Source organism: Lolium rigidum, chromosome 6 (assembly GCF_022539505.1).
Source record: "Lolium rigidum isolate FL_2022 chromosome 6, APGP_CSIRO_Lrig_0.1, whole genome shotgun sequence".
Taxonomy (NCBI): Eukaryota; Viridiplantae; Streptophyta; class Magnoliopsida; order Poales; family Poaceae; genus Lolium; species Lolium rigidum.
In genome coordinates, this window is record NC_061513.1 from 84,782,466 (window position 1) to 84,798,486 (window position 16,021).

Genomic DNA, 16,021 nt, shown 5'->3' on the forward strand with positions numbered 1-16,021 from the left:
CTAATCTAACATTCAACGACATATAACTTCATAGATATGTCATCAAAGTTAAAGAAAATCCAAATAAATGTGATTTAGCATGCAACATTAAGACGACCGTAAACTTTGCTAACCGAGACATAAGTTTCTTTTGTGGGACCCGGGCATTAGGAACAACAAGACTACCAACATGTGTGTGAATTTTACTGTTTTCTCCTTATTTCGTCATCTTTGTCACATAAGTCATAATTAAACCAACATGAGCAAGTGTTTAGTTTGCCCTTGATGCAAAATATATCTCGAGATAATTCCTTGGTTACCTCGAACGTGCATCTAGAAACTTCGACATAAGGCCTTTGGAAGTATCGCTTAAGAGCTAAAACTTTAAGAGAACCATCATCACTAATTCACCTAGTTTTTATCTCATATATTTATTACATAACTAAAAGAAAAGTGATTAAAAACAACAGTCGATGAAAGGGAAAAAATTAGCCACCCTATGATATCACTTGTCTCCACCGCTCCTCCTATCACATTCTAGCCATCTGCCTCCACCATGATGACAATTCACGCACAATGGTACCTACTATTTGCTACTCATCTCTTACATATGTTGGACGCTGCTCCTATGTGCATCCTCAATCGCAACTCCTTTGTGTGGCATCCACCTCTTGGGCTCCTTGATGCACTGACCATCGCTACTAGAGCGCTCTGGACTAGTCGGTCATAGCCACTTCTTTGGTGCAACTGCATGTTAAGACCGACGAGCTTGCCATGGACAAACCCATGGCATAGCTTGAGTGGAGAACCTCAAATTCGAGCTCTCTTTATGTTGGCTTACTCAATAAGATGACACCCTTGAGTGGATTGGTATGGAGGTTGTCCGATCAGGCTTCGGCAGACGTGGGCAAGCCGACAAGCTTAATCAACAAGTTCATGTGTTCATTGTTGATGGCAACATGTAAGTGAATCGATAACATATAACTTCACTAATAAAAGAGGGGGTTATTTCGTGCCTACCTTTTTCGTATTGACATATATAATGAAAGACAAAAACGCCAAATCACCGACTATCACGTTTTATGGAAAACAAAAAAATGAACTAATCTAACATTCAACGACATAACTTCATAGATATGTTATCAAATTTAAATAAAATCCAAATAAATGTGATTTAGCATGCAACATTAAGACGACGTAAACTTTACTAACCGAGACATAAGTTTCTTTTGAGGGACCCGGACATTAGGAACAAGAACGCATGTAATTTGTTGCATGCATAGTTGTCATGTGACACCCATCTAGGTATGATGGGATTTTTTGCATGTTGCAAATGTGTTTCTTGTTTGTTGCACGAAATGTTTACATGTGTTTTGCACATTGGTTTTTCATGTTCCATATCTTTGGACTGACTGTCTTAGATTTGCTATGTCCAGTACAGTAATATTGGCACTCATTCAACAGTTGCATACCCCTTCGTCACGACTCACGAGGCTCAGGCGGACAAAGGCCCCGAGGTTCTTCTCCCCACCGCGCCGCCGCCGCCGCCGCCGCCCTCACACACACACTCACCCCACCCCATACAGGCGAACTTCACCGCAGCAGCAGGGGACCCCTATGGCGAGCACCATTGGCGGCAGCGGCAGCGGCAGTTCTGGAGGCCGTCGTTCCCGGGAGCGGGGGCTAGCGGTCGGGAGTGTGGAGCAAGCTGAGCATCCCGTGGCAGTCAAGAGGGCTAGGGTTTCGGCTGGTGCTTCGCGCTCGCGTGGTAAGCCAATCGTGACGCGCCCATCTGCTTGCTTTCCCCTGGTTCTTACATGGCTTGTAATTGATGTGTTAGATCCGCGATCTGTTTGTGTTTTTTTAGATCTCCAAATCCGAGTCATGTGTGTGCATAAAGTGGATTAATAGTTCATAAACTCGATACTGCAGTAGGTAGGTAGCAGGAGATGTTTACTACTGTTTGATGTTTTTTTCAATAAATCACAGGAGATCTGCGAATCTATATATTAAGATAGAAGATAGTTTTACAAAATTTCAAGCGCCACAAACGGTCGCTTGAAACACACCACCAACAACAAATTACATATTACTCGTCTGAGGCTACCACTACCTACTACGTTTCGCTCCCTACAATCCTTGATCCTGTCTGCTACGACCCAGGGTGATTTAGATTCATGCCTCTTACTACAAAGATGCGAAGGATAGAGCTATATTTGACATAAATAATCCAAACTTACTAGTTCCGAAGTAAGTTTGAGTTAGTTTTCCATGTTGAAGCCTTGAACTTGAAGGTAGTCTACGTGCTTGTTGTTCTAGGTCTCCTGTTGCTTTGGAAATAGTGTCTGATTTGTTCTAGGATAGCATGTGTGTGTGTGCATACAAAGTTATATACACATCTGGTTGTGCATTGTGTGTGAGAGAAGAAAATAAAGGGAAAAAATGCACGTGGTGTGCCTTTGGAAATAAATTGTGTTTATTCTTGTTCGTGATATTTTCATGTGATTTGATCCCTGGGGGTAAAAGCAAAACAAGTTAGAGATGGAGATTTCGGAGGTTGAAGGGCCTTGATATAATGTTTATTTTGTTGAGGTATCTTTTGCTCGTGCTTGTTTCGTTTACTTTATACCATTGTAGATTGTACTATCTTCATTTAATCAAGTCACTTAGTTACTCAAAAAGTGATTGGAACCATGCCTTGTGGAGCACGACAATGTGGTGCAGTTACTGATTCACTTATTACATGTTGAACTGTTTTTTTTTCATGTTGAACTGTTGATCCCTTCTGGAAACATAATTATCTTCTGTAGCACCCAGCTGGCCTATCCAAATGCATGTGTTTCATTTAAGCATAACAATTAGCTTCTGATAGTGCTAGAGTTGGAAGCGTTTCAAGGATGATACATCAATTGCCAATGGGCATCGGGAAGATGGCAATATTATTATACTTTTTGTGGTGGTTTTGTTGAACGAGATAGCAAATATGATAAATTGACTGGTTGCATTCACTTTATTGCTATTGTTATAAAAAATCCTTTCACAATCCATGACCGGCGCTGTTTAATGGTAGTGCTAGTCATGAATAATCGCTGCAGAGTTAGTGTTTTATAGAATAATCTTTTATAAAATAGGTAGTTGTGGCAAGCTAATGTACTGAGACTGCGTAGACATGCTGAATGAGTGCCAATATGTTTCTTGTGTCTTTTCAAATATTTTTTTTATTTAACGAGGGTGATTGACTGGAAAAAATGGCAGACAGTTTTGGTAAACAGGCAATTGTCATTTGTCAAATGGGGATAGCGCAGTGTACAAATAGCTATCATATTGTGGCATCATGCATTCAAATATTCAATAAGTAACAACTTTGTTGTGATTCACTTGTATGAAGAAGAGATTTTTATAGAGTTAGCTGAGTTATTGCAAGAAAGAGCATAATTGGAAGGAGGGATGGCATTCTATAGTACTCTCAATGTATCAATACATTATGTCTTCGCGCCTTAGGTTGATCAGCCCATGTCTGTTTAGCATATACATTTATGGTTTTGTGACGCACTGTACATTTACAAATTTCATGATTCAAGGGCATAGGATTTTTGACAAGACAGGGTATACACTACATGTCTATACCTCAGGACTTGAATTCCCTAAAACGCTCTGTAGTTTTTTCTTTAACCAAAACTAGTACCTCCTTGTACACCAGTTGTTTTTAAATTTTATTTGTGTCGGGGTGGGGGGTCAGATTTCATAGGCGTGGTTACGGCAGAATCTTTGCGATGCTTCACTTCCTGGCCATGTTACGCATCCTTTGTTCCAAACTCCACAAAGATGATGTACCACATATTGCATGTCTATCCAGGTAGGCTGTGCCTGGGTTGGGTCATCGTGAATATGTAACTGTTTTTCAGTATAAAATGAATCTGTCAAGTATTGTTTAACCCAGCTGACAGCTGTTATTTTTTTTCTCTGTAACACACATCGGAAGAAAAAGAATGCCGAGAAGGGGCAAAATACAAACTACCAATGATGGCGACGACCAGACCAAAACCAAATAACTTTGCAACAGGAACACCTACTATAAGTTACCAAAACGAAGAGACATGCATAAGGTCTAGGCATCCCTCTCATGGACCAGAACCTAAGTCAGGTGGCCTATCATCATGCCTTGACAGCTGGTCTGTTATGTGCTTGAATTAGTACCCTTGCACTATACCCTGTGTTGATTTTTTCCTTGCACCTGTGAGGTTTGAGGAATATCCTGATGATACATTTCCTCCACATTTACAACAACAACAACAATCGAGCGATACGCTTGATGAGCAACCCAAACCAACAAACAACAACAACAACAACAACAACAAAGCCATTTTCATCCACATTTACCTGTTAAGTAATTCATTTTACCTCTGACTTGCATACTCTCCTAAAAGCAACATAATCAGGATTAAGACTGGATGGTATTGATGCCGGCTTGATTTAAACGTATATTTATGTTGCATTAGTACTAAATTAGTTCTTGAAACATCTTTTTAATGTTGAGAGCTGACCAACTGTGTTGTAAGTTGACCTAATAATATTTTATAGCTTGGACCTATGTAACCCCAACTTGCTTGGGAAACAGGCTTTGTTGTTGTTGGATCTATGTAAGAGATTCAGTTATTAAGATGGGGAAAATGCATAGGTAATAGCTTGATGCCGACATGTGATGGAAAACATTATTTGTCTTTATATTGTATACCTATTGATCAGACCTTTTTTTTTGCGTGTGTGTGTGGCAGCTCACTGTTCCTGCTTAGAAACTTATGCTATGTTTATCATTTATTATACTTAGGAATTTTAGGCATCTTAATTTTGTACAACGTTGGCTCCAGTGTGAACAGAATTATTGCTATTTCACAAGGAACTTGATGTTCCCCCTTTGAGCTCTCCCCGATTCATCTAGTAATGCAGTATATTTTTTCTGTTATTATGAAGTCCTCTTCTTTTTTCCTTTCTGCGTGCGCATTAGCTGTCTATATTTTCATACTTCAAGCTACTAATTCTAGACTAACAAAACTATATGTATGCTCAACAGTGAGTTCAAGTGGAAAAGATGGAGTGCGTACAAAATTCCGCTTCATGTTGACGAATTATATGATGAAATCATCAAGAGGTTATGTTCGACAAGAACTTCTAACTGAGGCTCAACGCCTTGAAGCAGTGCACAGGGCAGTTCAGAAGATAATTGACTACCACCAAGAACAGATTCCAGAAACTGAAAAGTCGATGGAACAGTATGTATGTCAGAATGAAGTGCAAATCAAGGAGTGTCTGAAGGTACATATTTTACAACTTCTAGGTCACAGACACATGCAGAAAATAACCAGCATTGTTCTATCTATCTGCTGCTACAGGGACAAGTGCAACTGTTTTGGAAGGAGACTTTGCATTGAAGTCTGCCTGTCAATTGCTTGACATGTTCAAGCGCAACAGTAAATGGATTTGCTTAATGCACAACATGGCATTGAAATGGTAAGCTCCTTGTGAGATGTAATGCCATGACTGTGCTATAAGCATGTATTACTAGATATTCGTTTATGGATATTTGCATGCTATCTGGATTTCTGTGGTTTAGTACTTATTTTATTGATGAAGTGTCTATCTTCGGTTGGAGTTTTTGAAATTTAAGTATGCGGACTGTGAATTTGTGATAATGTGGGAGAACCATGGAATAATCTTTCTCGAGCCATCAGATTTGATTAATATTTTATTATGACTTTATAAGAATTTTCTTTGCAAATTAAGTGTTTTCTGTAAGCTCAAAGTAATCCTCTATGATGAGACGAAAACAGTTGACATTTGACAACATAAGATATGGCAATTGATCTTCAACAGACGAGAGGCGCCAAGACAGGACTAAGGTGAGGCAGGAAAAATCCCTGCTGAGGCTGAGTAAGACTAGGTTGGAAACTGAGATCATGGGGGGTGGCAATTAGGCAGTTATGAGAGTGGGAAGATTAGGAAAGTCGAAATAGTCTGGGTCTATTACGGAGTTCGTCTCATGGTTTAGTTGGTTTTGTTACCCAGTGTTATAAAAGCATGTCGACATTGTATCCATGGTTCTCAACCTATAAGTAGTATTTTCCCCCTGTCTCTTTACCCCATAGTTCTCTACCCTGTCCTAACTATATTTCTGCCATTCACAATAGCGTCTGCTAGCATCCAGTGGCCTGGTCCAGTTGTCACATATTCTTCTCATGGCCTTTTTGTCGTTTGCGCTTTCCCTAAAGCCAATCCTTCTTCATGTCGTTGGCGTCTACCCTTCTTCCTACAGTGTACTTGCAATACGTATCTGTATCGACATCTACATTCTAAATTTACACGTTTGAAGTAACGAAGGGGTAAGTCTCCTGAACAGTTCGTGCGCGGCTCAGGAGATGCAATACTAGCTTCTCTAAAAGGGTTGTAGCCCCGTTTCTTCTCATTATCAGTGTCAGAAACCCCTCCTTTGCCCTGTCTTGTTCGTTTCCCTTCCTCTCGTTGCTCTTGTGCAATATGCAGGGTCGGAAGCTGCGGCATTGTTTGAGGGGATGGAGTGGCATTCTCGGGCATCGGGGCTACATGCCTCCTTTTTCAGAAAAAAAATCAGCTACATGGCCGATACCTGTTCCTAGTGATGTTTTGGTGGCACTCTAGGAACTTGGCATGTGTATCTAGCCTTCATTGGTTGGCTCGGGCGCCGAGAATATTGTGGTGTTTTCAAGCACTGGCCAGTTCATGCCTCCAAGTTGAAAAACCCTTGACCTAGCATCTGTTGGTTGGATCGGTCAATGGCGATGTGTGTTCGTTGTCCCCTTCCTGAAGGTGTTTCCTCTGCTGTTGCCAATGCGGTCTTCGCTGATTGGATTCGGCAACGACGGTATGGTCATGCGTGTGTACTAGTACCTCATTTGTGGGGCGAAAACCCTTGATCTGGCCTTTGTTGGTTGGACCTGGCTTTGATCCTCTCCACTGTCGGATCCGCAACGTTATTGCGTGCACGCCATCCTTAGACTTGACTAGAGGAATCTCACTATCAGGAACCCCTAATGGATTGGATTGGGTGCACTAAATCCGCGAGGGCCATTGCAGTTAGGATCTCCTTCTTGAAGGTGTTATCTTAAAAGACCGTGATCTTCTCCACCGTGGAAAAGCCCTATCTCTTGCCTTCACTGTTTGGACCCGGCCTCAGTCCTTGGTAGCACCTTAGGTGTTTGAACATTCCATTTTTCGTGTTGCTATGGTTGGTTCCACAGAAGATGATCACATTTTTACAATACGTTTCATATTTTCCAACTGTAAACCTATTATTCACCTTTGGTGCCACTAGCATCATTTGGAACAAAATTTGAATGGCGTGTGCACCGATTGGATGCTCCTACTGTCTTAAAAACTTGTGTGTTAATACGTCGAGAAGAAAAACAATGAAAAGTTCGATAAAGCGCCTAGAACCAAAACAGGTTCAGGTCAAGACGAGGCAAGTGCAATAAACAGATATGAGAAGATTACAAAGTATGACTACTATCCAATCTAAAGTATGGACAAACACACTTACTTTGGGGGGGAAGTAAAGTGAATCTATTAGTCTAAAAGCAAATCCCTCAGCTTATTTACAAGCAACACACAGAGCATATCCCAATCGTGATAATCGGAATACTAAAGCCAAGTTAGTCTTCAAATGATTCTATACTCTTGGGAGTATATACTTGTGATTAAATTTCGTTGTTGTTAAAGTGTCAAACTAAGTGTACCTGACTATTATGTCAAATGTTGAATGGATGTACCAACAAAAAGCACACGATTTGTTACTTGTTAAAATTAATAAATGATTTTCTAAATGGATGGTATGGAAAGTATATAGAAGCAGAAGATGACTATATTGCCCTGTTAGCTGCATGCAGATAAAACAAGGATTGAGTTAATGCTTTGTTTTTTTCGTAAAGTCTACCACTATTGGTTGTACATACAGCTAGCACCACTTCACATACGAAATTAATAGGGCATTTTTTGAGCTGAAAAATTAATAGGGCATTAATGAAACATATTCTGGAAAAGACAAAAATGGTAAGTATTTGTGACAAAAACCATTTTGACATGTATTAGCCTTATCTCTGCATATAACATGCTAGCACTGCTTATCTAGGTCAGACCCATAGATTCATGACTTTTTGGCTAATAGCTGGGAGCTAATTAAGTTGACTTGTGATCTTAAAAGAGGAAGCCATGTCGTGTCTGCCATTGTTTGCTGGCCTGCCAAAGGCTAGAAAAAGGTTACAGCCTTTTATTTCTAAATATACGTGGAAAGGAATTTATAGAAATCTACATAAACAAAAATCTAACATTTAAGCATTACCATATCATTCTCAATTCAAGTACAATGCGAATATGATTAGAGAATCATTATTGTTGTTTCTTCTTTAGCCATTTCTTCCATGTGATTTCCTTCCTTGCACATGAAATGGTTCCTGTGATAAACTCACATTCTTCACATTCTTCACCTTTAGATCAGTATATTTATATGCAGAATCCAAATAATATACTTATCGCTGGTAGTTTCTGGTGTGTCTTTAATGTAAACGAGATCAACAAATTAAAGGTTTACTTAAGCAGTGTAATCTGCAGATAGTTTTTTCTTTCATGCTGCAATATGAGTTGGTTGAACTACAACAAGTAATCACGCGAGGTCTACCTGTAAAATAAATGGTACAATATTAACTATAGGATGTAGCATGAGTCTGCCATCTCTCTATCCTACCTATAAATTGCAAATATGAAGTAATCATAAGAGATTTGTTATTTTGCACGCTAATATAGCATCATAATTATAAGATGTGAATTTCATTATATCTTTTCTGACGCATAACAAGGATAGAAGATATATGGTGCTGTTTTTAAGTTCTTGGATTGAATTCTTCCAGTAGGCATAAATTCACTGGAACGATTAATCTTGCTTTCAGTTCCACGTTGTAACCATCCTTTTTTTTGTCGTGCAGTGCTTGCTGACCAGGAGAGTAATGGCATTTGTTTTCACTTGATGGACCTAAAGTAGCAGGTATTTACTTCTTTTGGATATTTATTATATTATTTGCATGATTCACTGTATCTGCAATACTGTAGAGGTGTACCAGGCTAACCTTTATATTTTTTTGGTCCTGCATTGGGAAAGTCTTAATGAATGTTTAATTCTCAGAATACTGCAGCAACTAGTAATTATTATTTTACTGTTAAAGAACATCCATCGTTCTTTTTTTAATAGAATATCCGTAGGTTCTCTGTTCATTTCAACGTTGGTTCACATGTTTTGCAAAGACTCAAGTCAATAGGTTTATTCCTGCTGAGGCTGGAATGCTCCTCTCACCCTGCTGGTCCTGGACTGGATCGGATCCCCTTCAAATCAGTAGACTGGGTAGGAATGAGTTGGTATTGATCCAGAGTTTTCTGACCTGTCAAAATCAATGAATATGCGTGATGTACAACATTACAAGTTAGTATGTTGAACAGTGTTTCATGTCCATTCTTCTAGAATGCACAAACAACATTTCGTCATTTGCACATCTTTTCATTAATACATAGGTGAAGCAAACATACTTACAAGAGCTGTATGGTCTAGGAAATGAACCTGCTTTTTTTTTCGAGAGTACGCAATCGCGTACCTTATTTTGATAGAAGGCGAAAGTATTATTTTACAAGAACTGATACAATGCTGCGAACAGCAAGATCAGAAACTTCCTCCCTCCAATTAGCCTAAGCTACTCTCTCGCTGATTTGCCACCCTCCAAAACCTGCAATGTTCCAGTGCTTCATCTCATGTAAAATCCTATTGGCCAACTCCATAGCCGTACATTGCACTCTAATGTTGTTGAATATATGTGAATTCCGTTGCTTCCATAGTGACCAAACTGTGAGAGTCACAAAGGCATCGAAGCCCCTTCTTTCTTTGCGGTGAAAGCGTGCTCTGGCTCGCAACCACCAAGCCTCCAGCTGATCATCCATGTTGGGTTGTAGGGACTGACGCCCAGCCTTGACTAGACAGTTGTACCACACCTCTCTAGCATAAGCGCACTGAATCAAGACGTGCTCTGCAGTATCCTCATCCTGAAGACAGACAAAATAGGATGACTTTGGTCTTGCAGGCCGTCGCGCTCCCTTCAATCCGAAGTCCAAATTCTATGTTGAGCTGCATGCCACACAATTTTTATACATTTCATAGGCGCCTTGGACTTCCATATGCAATCTGACAGGGGGAACCTCTCTGATCCCTGACAAAGCATCGCATAGGAGTAGTTGCCAGAACCAGAGCACAGCCAGGAAAACTCATCTGAGTATCTGACACATCTCTGTCTCTCTGCATGCAGTTGATTAGCACCTAGAGTCTCACGCGTTGCATGCAACCCTCCTGAGATAGCTCACCTGACATGTCTCCTATCCATCTATTGCCGTTGTGACCATCATGCTCTGTTCTGTCACTCATGTTCCTAGTGTCAACAAGCCGCAGCACTTGTGGAGCAATTTCTTGTACTGAAAGCCCATATATCCATCGATCCTCCCAAAACGATATAGTTTCCCATTGCCCACCTTAATTCTGACCAAACTTCAGAACACCTTAGCCATCATCCTTCATCATTGGCAAACCTTGCCACGATCTGCTCTGATCCGTCCTTCTCAACCATTCCCATCTCGTCTGCAAGGTGATGGTAGATTTTTCACTCCAAGCCTTCCAAAGCAAAAGGGTTTGCAAATCGCTTGTCAAGCTACTAGGCATTGTCCTCCATTGATAGTATATTTACCTGCCCAGAAAAAGGCTCGTGCCCACTTGTCCACCTCCAATGCCCACACAGGCATAATGACATTTTCTAGGCAATGATATTTTGAAAATGATTTGGTTACTTCAAACTTTTTTCTTGTGCGAGATTGAGCATTTTGTATGCACAAGTTTTTTTTTAAATACTCTGTGTTCCAAAATGTATAAATGGTATCGTTGCGTTCGTCTTGCAAATCTCTCTTACACTATTTCATATATATTTATGCAAATTTTGTAGACATATTAACGGTATAAATCATAGTCAAAGTTATAAATTGTTGACCAGTGGAATTTAAGGGCGCCTTGTATTTTGTGAAGGAGGGAGTATCTATCTTATTTATCAATGTTTTCCTTTGGTTTGTGGAGTTTATTTCGGTACTGAACATAATTGTTAGTGAGTTATACTGAGGTGAGCAATCATGTATGTTTCTTGTCAGCACACATGTGTCCTATTTGGGTATCTCTCCAACTTGAGAAGATACAATTTTGATATCCAGCAGTTTTTATCTGTTGGCAGTGAATTATAACTTCTTCCTTCAAGGATAATTTTAAGTCATATTTCCTTCAAATAAGATCACCACATCCTTGAACGGAAATTCGCCATTGAGGGTTTCAACTAGCAATAGCCCTTCAGTGAAGGTGAATGAACTGACAGCAAATTGCACACACTAATTTCCTTTCTATTTGGGCCAAAACAAATGCATATTGTGGAAGTTTTTTTTTTGGTACGTTATAGTCTATGATCATACTTGCATGGGCCAATGGATGAATCTGCTCTGTTTTGAAGACCAAGGGCTTCTTATTGTAGTGTTGCCAGTGTAATAATGATGCAGCTGTCAGTATGCTGAACAGGAAAGCTAGTGTTAACATTGTTTTAAGTTCTAACATGGTACTTTTTCACTGGCATACTGGCGGTAGATGACTGAGGGTTTCCACACAAAAGAAGTATCTACATTGGCTAGTTTTAGACCTCAAACACTAGGCTATCTGCTAGCAAGCAGTACTAGAGAATACTTAGGTACATCGAGTATGTGCCTGAGCAGTATGATCATTGTCCTTTTTCATGAAGAAAGTAAGAAACAGCATGACCATTGTAGGTCTCATTCAGGTTGAGCAACTTCAGGAGCGGCAAAGGTTTTCCGAGTAACCAGTACGTCATTTTGCTCCCCCATCACCTATTAGTAATCTATTACTATATATGACTTGTGTGGATGATTACTCTTGCACAATGTTATTGCTGCTAACATGATTTTTTTGTAAGTATATAACTACAAAATGTATGATATGTCTGATCTACACAGTAGTTGGAAAATGCAAGACAATTCTCTTCGACTTTCACATCTTGGTTGCCCAAGATATGGCTACAGGTGCTAAGAATTTGACGCTGAATCTCTAAACAGATGAGCACCTCTGTCCTGTATGTACTTTTGCATGTGCTATTTGGTTCACTTCGCTTATGGGTTGCTAATGCCTTACTGATCAATCTGACTCCCCTCTGCCACATGTTCAAATTGTCCAACCATACACAGGCTGTTCGACTTTCTGTTCTCACAAATTGTATGCCACCTCTTTCTTCAGTACTCTTAGGTTCTTTTGGAAGGGGGAATGATGACCAATTGGCCATCACTTACAATAAAGGATGGTATATATCTTGTTCGGCAGAAGCATAGCATTGCAGGTGGCTGAAGAGCAGTATAAACACCGATATCAGTGACTTGGACTTCGTACATTTAAGCGTATTGATCGTAAGTTTGTACTCGAGCTTTCCGCAGGCTGCTTTCTCAGATGGACTATGTTTCATGTATGCTCCCTGGATAAAAATGAAGCTGCAGGCACCTACAAACTCTCAAAATCTATGCCACGTGTCTGCTCATGTTAACCTTCTGGTTCTTTTTCTCAAAAAGGAAGACCACAGAAGTCTGTATTCTGAAGCTGTACCTTGTCTTTCTTGCAGTTCACTTTTTCTGGCAATGATGTGTTAAGCAACTAGAAGCAATTACTTGGGGCAAAATGTTCATGCCCCCATACGATGTCCGCGCGACCACGCATTGAGGTTGTCGGGATTCCCAAAGTTCATTTTAGCAATTTCAGGAGCGGCAAAGGTTTTCCGAGTAACCAGTACGTCATTTTGCTCCCCCATCACCTATTAGTGATCTATTACTATATATGACTTGTGTGGATGATTACTCTTGCACAATGTTATTGCTGCTAACATGATTTTTTTATAAGTATATAACTACAAAATGTATGATATGTCTGGTCTACACAGTAGTTAGAAAATGCAAGACAATTCTTTCCGACTTTCACATCTTGGTTGCCCAAGATACCGCTACAGGTGCTAAGAGTTTGACGCAGAATCTCTAAAACAGATGAGCACCTGTGTCCTGTATGTACTTTTGCATGTGCTACTTGGTTCATTTCGCTTATGGGGTGCTTATGCCTTACTGATCAACCTGACTCCCCTCTGCCACATGTTCAAATTGTCCAACCATACACAGACTGTTCAACTGTCTGTTCACACAAATTGTATGCCACCTCTTTCTTCAGTATTCTTAGGTTATTTTGGAAGGGCGAATAATGACCAGTTGGCCATCACTTACAAGAAAGGATGGTATATATCTTGTTCTGCAGAAGCATAGCATTGCAGGTTGCTGAAGAGCAGTATAAACACCGATATCAATGACTTGGACTTCGTACATTGAAGCGTATTTATCGAAAGTTTGTACTTGAGCTTCCGGCAGGCTGCTTTTGCAGATGTACTATGCTTCATGTATTCTCCCTGGATAAGCATGAAGCTGCAGGCACCTACAAACCCTGAAGATCTATGTCACGTGGCTGCTCATGTTAATCTTCTTTGTTCTTTTTCTCAAAAAGGAAGACCGCAAAAGTCATTATTCTGAAGCCGTAGCTTGTATTTCTTGCAGTTCATTTTTTGTGGCAATGAAGTGTTAAGCAACTAGAAGCAATTACTTGGGGCAAAATGTTCATGGCAGACTTTTTTTTTCTACCATCTTCAGCCTTTATGACTCATGCTTTCACATCACATCGATGTGATTCAGAAGTGTTGCAGTATGTTGAACAGAATGTACAGGCAATTTGAAGTTTGACATGGTTTGAACAGCAGATGTATACTCTCTGTAATTCTGTACCTTGATTTCGTGGGGAAAAAACATAAACTGCCTTGTTATCATGAGCTACAATGTGTCGTCTCGTCCTTATTACTCTGAAGTATGCATGTACTTTGATATTTATCTGCTAATCAAACAAAAAAAGAATGTAGTGTGAGTTGTGCTACTGTTGTCATCTAGGACAAGCGGTTGAGATGGGTATCCAGTCAGCTAGTATCATGTGATAATGTGCCAGAGAACTTCAGTTTGATGAAAACAACTGAATCTACTGCCTAAACCCTCTGTTAAGCACGTCAAAGAAGAAAACCTCTGCAAAGTATTTTCTTCAGCGCCGGTTATATGGATGCTTGTGTCGCGGCCCTGCACGCAGATCCACTGGACCAGAGCGCGACCACACCAAGAGTCCGAAGGCCCTGGGTAAATCCATCAGGGCCGCCAACATTTCCTAGTATGGGCATCGTCACACACTGTATATCACCCACCTGTAAGAACTGCCGGAGCGCCTATACATCTCAGCTCAGGACGTTGTAGCGTTCGCCTGCAGCGCAGCCGGCGCCCAACGCGGTCCAGATAACAGGTTATTCTTTTTTCCTTATCTTCAATTTTAAAATAAAAGGAATCTAAACATTTTGCTGTCTAAATCTGATTTTTAAAATATAAAATTTTAAAATATAAATATTTTTAAAATATGATTTTTTTTAAAAAAATGTGAATCTTTTTGTAGAAAATCATAATATTTTCTTAATCTGAACATTTTCACAATCCAAACATTTTATCAAACTGGAGTTTTCGAAATCTAAATAATATTTTAATTTGAACAGTTTTTAAATATAAATGATTCTAAAATTCGAATAATTTTCAAATTTGAGAAGAAAAACACAGAAAAAAAAAGAGCCGGCCCGAGTAAGATCGCTGCTTGGGAGAAGCACTTTAGCGCATAGTGAGTGATAAATAGGAACTGCCAAGAATCACCGTCTTCCCCTTTCGCGTGCAAATTTTTGGCACATGGGTAATTGTATTTTCGTGGTAATTGTAAATATTGTAAAAAAAAATCGAAATCCTTCTGGAAACAAAAGATGGTCAAGCATTGTACACGTATAAAAATGTTTGGGAATTACCACGAATTGTTTTAGATGTACTGGGTGCCTAGCACCTATGAGCATTGATGTGTTTTCCTAAAGTACAAGCTGTATATAATTTAGTACTAGAAATATTTATGTTGATTCCCTCTAACAGTAGGTTTGCCTTTAGCCAAGAATTAGTCCAGTTATATTACGAGAATGATTTGATACAAAGCCGACACAGCTAAAACTTGTTTTTTTTTAAAAAATACAAATTCGATGACATAAATTTCGTGCGTAATCAGCTAATACACTGTGATCAAATTTCTTACTACCGAGGATTTATCTTGAAAAGCGCGTGCGGTTTATTCATAGTGGTACGTGGGGGAATTAACTTTCGAGCATGTGAGTAGTTTAAATCGGTTGCTGCTCGTAGTAGGTTTAAAATAATGCGTAGATCGAAATTGGCACTGGCTTCTCTTCGGGGCAGAGGAGTCGATGCCCTGATGGCGAAGGTTCCAGAACCAAATAAGGTGTCACTCACAGTCAGAGGTCTGCGTAGCGCTCCACTAAAACGCAGCCCAGTAGTAATCCACTGACCGGTGGGGCCAGGCAGCGATTCTTCAACTGCTCCTCCGTCCACGTCAAACCCGGAAGGAAGGAAGGAAATACGGCGAGAGCGGCACGGCAAACCGCGTTCACGATTAACCCGCCTACGCGGCAGCAGGTGGTGGGGAGAGGGAGACCAAGTGGGTGGCGGGCGTAGTACGACTTGGACCCGCTACCGCGCCGCGACGTCCCGTCCCGCCTTGTCCTCATCCCCCAAACCCGGCCCCACCCCGCCCCGCACCGCCCGCCGTCTGCCACTGTCCGCAAAGCGGGAAAAGAAAAGGGTGGACGGATAGTCGGATACGTGCCGGCGTCGCGGGGCAATCCCGTCCACGCCGCTTCCTCCACCTGGCGCCGCGCCGCTCGCGTGGGGCCCACCCGACGACCGGTTCCGATCCGAGAGGCGGCACGTAGTAGCAGAAGAAGGC

General features: G+C 40.6%; 1 long non-coding RNA gene across 1 annotated transcript; it reads left to right on the forward strand.

The window, feature by feature from the left end:
* The first annotated feature begins 1,698 nt into the window (after positions 1-1,698).
* LOC124661884 lies at positions 1,699-10,657 on the forward strand. Its single transcript, XR_006990324.1, has 4 exons — positions 1,699-1,747; positions 5,051-5,292; positions 5,370-5,487; positions 8,988-10,657. It is a non-coding gene; the product is annotated as an uncharacterized LOC124661884 (long non-coding RNA).
* The last annotated feature ends 5,364 nt before the right edge of the window (positions 10,658-16,021 follow it).